Source organism: Megascapheus bottae, chromosome 14 (genome assembly GCF_031878675.1).
Source record: "Megascapheus bottae isolate mThoBot1 chromosome 14, mThoBot2.hap1, whole genome shotgun sequence".
NCBI classification, from domain to species: domain Eukaryota; kingdom Metazoa; phylum Chordata; class Mammalia; order Rodentia; family Geomyidae; genus Megascapheus; species Megascapheus bottae.
Window position 1 is genome coordinate 37,547,125 of NC_143522.1, and position 8,632 is coordinate 37,555,756.

Genomic DNA, 8,632 nt, shown 5'->3' on the forward strand with positions numbered 1-8,632 from the left:
CAGGCTAAAACGTTGTGTTCCTTAGTTAATGGACATAGCAAACTTCCCATTCAGCCATAATGATAGTCTTAAAAGAAGGACAATTTAGCAGCAGTTGGTGCTCTGGAGTCTTTACAAATGTACTTTCAGTATAGAATAGAGGCCATTTCCTCTACATAATTGTCACTTGGTGATATAAGAATGTGGCCCATACATTCCTAGTTTGGTGCATTAAATAAAGCCCACTTACATGATTCCGTAGACCATTAGTGATAACTCTCCCTTTGAACACAGAAGGAATTTTCTCCAAACCTTAAGGGCTCACAATGTAATTCCTCTGGGGCTCAAGCTAGTTACAGACCCATCTTCATATGCTACAGAAAGATGAGTCTCATCAGTTCTGTCAAGTTGTTTGTAGCAGATGTTTTTTCACACCAGGTTAGACCAGCTCTTACAGGCAATGTAAATTCTGATACTTCACTTTAAAATCTTCTGCCTTCAAATAAAAGATGCCGAATGAATGCTGGGTTTATTTCTTATTCCTTGAGAGTAGAATGGGCATAAACTTTATCTTTTGCTTTAAGGGTAAATTTTAATAGAACCCACAGTCAAGATGGAAATGGAAAGCTCACATTGGACAGGATTTGTTTCCTGTAGGAAAACATGTTGCTACCTCGATGCTTGAAGGTATTGACCACATCTGCCTCTGCATATCCCATCAGCATGTAGACATTGATCAGGGTGGTGGGCCAGTATAATGTCTGGTGAGATACTGAGTTAGACTAGAATATGACAGACACAATTATGGCAGAACACTGTAATGGTAAAGGAGACAATAGAGGTTTACTGCAGTCATTACAAGTTGAAATCCAACTGCTGTTGGTGTTTTCTACTTATTGGTGTAGAGAAAAATCTTTCAACAGTTTGAGAGCTCTATAATAGGTGCCAGGGGCAATGCTAATTGCTCCTATAAAGAGAGTGCATCTGGAGCAGCAATTGGAGGCTTCATCAGATTTTATGTTTTTGGTTCTCATTCCTGCCATGTTTCATCTGCACAGGCAAAACAGACACATCAGAAGGAGATGTGATAGGAATATATATCCTCTATTGAGGACTTTCCATTGGAATGATGCATACATCTGAAATTTTCTTTTGGAAGAGGCAGTTTTTAGAGATTGTTTTTGTTTTTGTTTTGTTTTGTTTTGTTTTTGGAGATGGTGGTAGTCTTGGGAATTGAACTTTCTCCTTCAAATCTAGAGCTCTACCACTTTGAGCCACAGTGCCATTCCTTTATTTTTTCTGGTTAATTGGAGATAAGAGTCTTATAGACATTTCTGCCTGGGCTGACTTTGAACCTCAATTCTCAGATTTCAACTTTCTGAGTAGCTAGAATTACAAGAGTGAGCTGCAGGAATCCAGTTTAAAGATAATTGTTTACCTAAACACTGAGTCCACTGTGAAAATGGTGCTTTAAGCTCTCCCCGTGGTAGAACAAAATGACATTATAAATCCTTAGAGAAAAACATGGAATCAAATTCAGTAGCCAGTCATGTGTGCAATTCCTTTACTGTGGGAAATCTCTAATTCTAAGATTTGACTTTTGTAGAACAACTGGTAGACCTGTGCTTGATTTCTCTGGATCACACATTCCTTTCAGAATATCAAGTAATTAAGGTCATATTGACTTGGTTGTTCTAATATTTTGTTTTTCCTATTGTGGAAGATCATTTTCTCAGCATTTTACCAATCTTAATGGTAACACTAACCTAACAGTGTCTGTATATCTCAATCACATTTTTATATTGTCTTGAGACAAATTGAGATCATCATCTGCTTGTGGACCAATAGGATATGAGATAGTATGAGTGACAGTGGAAGAAAGATTAATATTCAATTCCAACGCAATGAGTTTAGGTGATATATTAAAAGATCTCCATACGTGATATGAAGACCAGAGAGTTGGAATAAAAATAATTTATATTAGAGTAATCCCAGTCTTTTCTAATAATCCATGCTCCGCAAAAGACCAGCAGGTTTATGAATTCAAATACATTTAATTCAAAAACACAGGATAGACTGCAGAATAGACTATTCCAGATTACAGCTTGTGTAGTAGCTAGAATTACAGGCATTAGACACCTGTAACTAGGCCTTTTTCTTATTTAAGCTCTAAATAATTTGTATTTCCTCTGAGAATGACTAAATGAAATGCTCTATGATGGTGACATGATCCTCTGTATGGTTGGAAATGATCAAGCAGATCAAAGGGGAGAAGAAAAGCAGACACCACAGCAGATCTGAACAGGCTTTAATCAACGTTGCAGAAGAGTCAAGAAACCAGGATTGAGGGCATGCATGGGGGTTTTAGGTTTTAAAGACAGTTGGTTATGAGAGTGCTGTGGATTTATAATGTTTGTAGTTGTACTTGTACATGTGAACTTTCAGATAAGTTCAGGGAAGAAATTTTTCCCAGGATAATTCAAGGATAGGCATGAGATTCTAGGAAGGAGATTTTCAGGAGGCCATAATAACAAAAACATGGTTATGATAGTAAAGAAACATATAAATGGACAGAGTAGAAGAGAAGATTCTAAATTCTACTTTTTCTCCAGTTTTATTCCCAGAAAGAGCCATGAATGAGGTTGTTGTGTTCCCTGCTTCTTTCCTGATGTAGTATCTCATAACAGACCCAAAACTAAACCAGGGTCAACTGATTATGGACAAAACTGCCACACTGTGATCCCAAATAAATTTCACTTTCTTTATAGTTATTATATAAGGTATTTCAGTAAAAGCAAAGTTGATCAATTTATTTCTTCCTTTGATTACTCACATATCTCATTAAGATACTGAAAATAATTGAAGATTAACTGCAGAAAGTAAACTTTTTTAACTCAAAGAAAGAAAGGCACCAGACTCAGTGGTTCAGCCTACAATCCTAGGTATCCAGGAGACTGAGATCTGAGGGTCAAGGTTCAAAGCCAACCCAGGCACAAAAGAACCTGAGACTCTTATCTCCAACTAACCTCTAGAAAACTGGAAGTGGGACTTGGCTCAAGATAAGGGCAGTAGCCTTGAGCTGAAAAGTCCAGTGACAATGCCCAGGCCCAGGGGTAGGGCGGTAGCCTAAGAGCTCCAGGACAACCCCCAGGCCTAGTTCAAGACCCATCACACACACACACACACACACACACACACACACACACACACACACACACACGCGCGCGAGAGAGACAGAGAGAGAGAGAGAGAGAGAGACAGAGAGAGAGACAGAGAGAGAGAGAGAGAGAGAGAGAGAGAGAGAGAGAGAGAGAGAGAGAGAGAGAGAGAGAAGGGAATTGGTGTTACCTTAGATTTCACTCCTAAACTTATGTTTATCTAAGAGACTTTTCAGACCATTATCAATGTGAGTTAAGTAATTGAATCTATGTACTGTTATTTCCACATTGCTATCTAAAGAGAAAAATTGGCCAATTACTTATTGGAAGAAAGTATTTTAAGAAGATAAGAAATCATTACCATCCTTGTCTACAAACAGATCAGCACAGATTAGTAAAATCATTGACATTATGTTGTGCACACTCTAAATTTTTATTTAAACATTTGGAAGATTTATAATTAATGACTTATTTGAATCATAAGTATGACAGAATTAGCTAGAAAAGCTTTGAGGTGTCTTCTGTGCTTAAAATATGCATATAATAGTATAAAATTATATATTCACCACTTAATTAGTTTCCCATGTTGGCATTAAATAATTTATAAGAACATTAATAACTCTTATAATCTATTTTACCTTATATGACATAGCTGATCAATTTTATATTATAGTTTCATCTTTCCCTTAAATATAATCTTACAGCTCTATTAAAATTCTTCACCTCTAAAGGCTAATCAGATATTGTAGATACCAAAACTTCACTAGTTTTCAAATTTGTTAGTTTAAGAGTAAAAGTTCTTAAAGAATATAGGTGTGCGGCATCCTGACACTTGGAGATATGATTATATAGATTATATATGTTGCTTGAATGTTGAAATAAACCAGAAGAGGTGTTTTGCTTATGATGCCTGGGAGCCAGCAACAGTGTTTTAGATTTTGTTCTATAGGAGATAAACTGAGATGAAAATCTGCTGCATTTCAAGTGGTGCATTAAGCTTGCTTCTAGATTGCAAATTGAAAATGGCACCAGTGAGCAGCCCCCTGGAGCAAAATGATCCAAAATCCATGATAGTAAAAGTAACAGGTTTCTGTGTGCCAATGAATTCATAGCAAATGTATGAGAAGGTAAACTAATAGGAACACAGCTAAACTGCACAGCAATTTGTTCCTATAGAGATGTGGTCTAATATTGTATCATTATACTAGGAGAATGATTCAATGTTTTCCTATTTCAGGTTTTAAAAACATCATAATATATTACCTCTGTCTTTTAAAACATAGTTATATAAGTATTTTTGTCACTTTATTTCTATCAATATATAAGTATTTATATCACAGAATGTCATCAGTATACAACAGGGTAAATAACCTTTATCTGTTCTCTCAAATCCTATCTTTGGGTAATACATATTTTCCATTTTTACATACAGTCTTTAAGAACTTACAGAATAATTGATATAAATGTAAGTGCATATAACATATAAACTTTCAGAATATTGCAAATATTTTATGTATATGCATATATTAAAATATGTCCCTGTTTCTTCATTGAGGAAATTTTTTTTTCTTTGCACGGGAACTCATTCACATGTGAGGCAAAAACAAACCTTATTTTCTTTCTTCTGATATGAATATCATTCACTAGATAAAAATGACACAGAACTTTTTTTTTCACTGTTGATTTTATTTTTTATTTTTTTATTGTAATTAGTAAAAGGATTACATGATATTTGCCAGATAGAAGGTGCATTAATTCACATACATTGATACCATTTCACATGTCTTGGTACTCATTTGTCTCCCCCCCACATACCCCCCACCCATCTTGGTTTTCCCCCCTTCCCTATCAAATTTCAAATATCCAAATACAAATAAATTCAATATATCAGATAACAAACTGAGGTACTATGACAATATGAGATAACCAAGGGACAGCAAAGGAGATGAGAGACAACACAGTACATTAAGGACAACAATCATTCATTATATGGCTTTGGTTTCAATATCCTGGAGGTCCTTTCAATGAGCTTCACATTATATGGCCTTATGTATCAATATTTTGCTCTATTGCAAATCTCTGCTAGTAGAGCCCAAGGTTTCTACTGATTATGACAAATGAGGGAAACCATTGAGCCTAAGTTCCCTTGAGTCTGGCTTACTTCACTTAATATGATTTTTTCTAAGTCTTTCCATTTCCTAACAAATGGGACGATGTCATTCTTTCTGACAGCAGCAAAAAATTCCATTGTGTACAAATACCACAACTTGTTGATCCACTCATCAACTGAGGGACATCTAGGTTGGGTCCATATCTTTGCTATGGTGAATAGTGCTGCAATGGACATTGTTGTCCTAGTGGATTTAGTATGTCCTTGTTTCTGAATGGTTGAGTAAATGCCAAGTAGTGGAATTGCTGGGTCATAGGGGAGCTCTATGTTTAGCCTTTTGAGGCACTGCCACACTGCTTTCCATAGTGGTTGAACAAGTTTGCACTCGTAGTGTAGTAATGATCCCTCCTGGCCACATCCCCTCCAGCATCTGTTATTATTCGTTTTCCTGATCCTGGCCATTCTAACTGGAGTGAGGTGGAATCTTAGAGTTGTTTTGATTTGCATTTCTTTTATGACCAGAGATGTTGAGCATTTCTTCATGAGTCTATAGGCCATTTTTGTTTCTTCTTCAGAGAAGACTCTCTTTAACTCTTTGGCCCATTTTTTTAATGGGATGGTTGTTACATTGGAAGTTAGTTTTGGAGTGATTCAATTTTTTGAGTTGTTGATATATTTTAGATATGAGGTCTTTGGCCATTGTTTGGTTGGTGAAGATCTTCTCCCACTCTGTAGGCTTCCTAATTAATTTACTAGCTATGTCCTTTGCCATACAAAAGCTCTGCAGTTTAATGCAGTCCCACTTATCCAGCCTTTCTCTGATTTGTTGTGATTCTTGGTCCTTATTAAGAAAGTTTCGACCTGTGCCAAGGAGGCCTAGTGTATCTCCTATTCCTTCCTGTAAAGTTTTCAGTGTGTCAGCTTTTACCTCCAGATTTTTGATCCATTTGGAGTTAATTCTAGTGCAAGGTGACAAAGAAGGATCCAACTTTAGTTTTCTGCAGGTGCTTAACCAGTTCTGCCACCACAACTTGTTGAAGAGGCTGTCTTTCTTCCATTCTATTTTTTTGGCTCCCTTGTCAAAGATTAGGTGGCCATAGGTCTGTGGTTTAATATCTGGGTCCTCAGTTCTATTCCATTGGTCTTCAGGCCTGTTCCTGTGCCAGTACCAAGCTGTTTTGAGAATTATAGCTCTGTAATAGAGTCTAAAGTTTGGAATTAAAATTCCTCCAGCGCTGTTCTTTCTGCTAAGAAGTGTTTTTGCTATACGGGGTCTTTTATTATTCCATATGAAATTTTGGATTGCCTCTTCTATTTCTTTAAAGAATGACATTGGGATATTGATGGGTATTGCATTGAATTTGTAGATAGCTCTTGGCAAGATTGTCATTTTCACAATGTTGATTCTTCCAATCCAGGAGCATGGGAGGTTTTTCCATTTCCTTAGTTCTGCTTTAATTTCCTTTTTTAGGGTTTTAAAGTTTTTGTCAAAAAGGTCCTTTACATTCTTAGTTAAGCTAATTCCTAGGTACTTTATTTTCTTTGAGGCTATTGTGAAAGGAGTTGCTTTTCTGATTATTGCCTCGTTCCTCTCACTGGTGGCGTAAAGGAAGGCAGTTGATTTTTGAGGGTTGATTTTATAGCCTGCTACTCTTCCAAAGTTTTGAATCAGCTCAAGGAGCTTGGGAGTAGAGTCTATAGGATTCTTTAAATACAGAATCATGTCATCTGCAAAGAGGGATAGTTTTATTTCCTCTTTCCCTACTTGGATCCCCTTTATGCTTGCTTCTTGCCTTATTGCACTGGCTAGTAATTCTAGTACTATGTTAAAGAGTAGTGGAGAGAGTGGGCATCCATGTCTCGTTCTTGATTTTAGAGGGAATGGCTTTAGATTTTCACCATTAAGTGTAATACTAGCAGTAGGTTTCTCATACACAGCCTTTATTACATTGAGGAATGTTCCATGGATTCCTAGTTTCTCCAGAGCTTTTAACATAAAGGGGTGTTGGATCTTGTCAAATGCCTTTTTCCGCGTCTATTGAGACAATCATGTGATTTTTGTCCTTGCTCCTGTTGATGTGTTGAATTATATTAATTGATTTGCGTATATTGTACCAGCTTTGCCTCCCCGTGATGAATCCAGTTTGATCATAGTGTATAATTTTTTGGATGAGTTGTTGTTGATGGTTGGCCAGTATTTTGTTGAGAAGTTTTGCATCAATGTTCATCAAAGATATAGGTCTATAGTTCTCTTTCTTTGATGAATCTGTATCTGGTTTGGGGATGAGGGTTATACTGGCTTCATAGAAAGAGTTTGGTAAAGAACCTTTATTTTCAATTTCGTTGAAGAGCTTGAGGAGTATTGGTGTGAGCTCTGCTTTGAAGACCTTATAGATTTCAGCTGTGAATCCATCTGGCCCTGGCCTTTTCTTAGGTGGAAGTTCTCTAATTGCCATTTCTATTTCAGAGCTTGAAATAGTCCTGTTGAGTTGGCTTAGTTCTTCTTGGTTCAGTGTGGGTATGTTAATATTGGCTAGGAATTCATCCATTTCATCTAGATTCTCAAATTTGTTGGCATAAAGGTTTGAGAAGTATTCCCTCATGATATTCTGGATCTTGGTAATTTCTGTCGTGATATTGCCATTTTCATCAGCGATTTTGTTTATTTCGATATGCTCTCTTCTTTTTTAGGTAAGATTTGCTAAGGGCTTATCAATTTTTTTAATTCTTTCAAAGAACCAACTCCTTATTTTGTTGATTCTTTCTATAGTTTTTTTGGATTCCAAATCATTTAATTCTGCTTTGATTTTAATAATTTGCTTTCTGCTACTGGGATTAGGGTTGGTTTGTTGCTCTTTTTCCAGGAGCTTAAGGTGAGACATTAACTTGTTGGTTTGCAATTTTTCCAACTTGTTGTTGTAGGCACTCAGCGCTATAAATTTTCCTCTAAGTACTGCTTTTGCTGTGTCCCAAAGGAGTTGGTATTTTGTGTGCTCCTTACTGTTAAATTTCATAAAGTGTTGGATTTCTGTTCTGATCTCTTCGATGACCCATTGGTGATTCAACAATGTGTTGTTCAGTCTCCATGAGTTACAGGGTTTTCATTGGTGGAGATGTGTGTTCAGTTCCAGTTTGATGCCTTTGTGGTCTGAGAGTGTGCATGGAATAATTTCTGTGTTTCTGAATCTGTCCAGGTTTGTTTTATGGCCTAAGATGTGATCTATTTTGGAAAATGTTCCATGTGCTGCTGAGAAAGACGTATATTGTGTTGTTGCTGGGTGGAATATTCTGCAGATGTTGTTAGATCTAGTTGGTCTATATAGTTGTTCAGTTCTAAGGTTTCTCTGTTGAGTTTTTGCCTTGTTGAGCTGTCCATAGGTGAGAG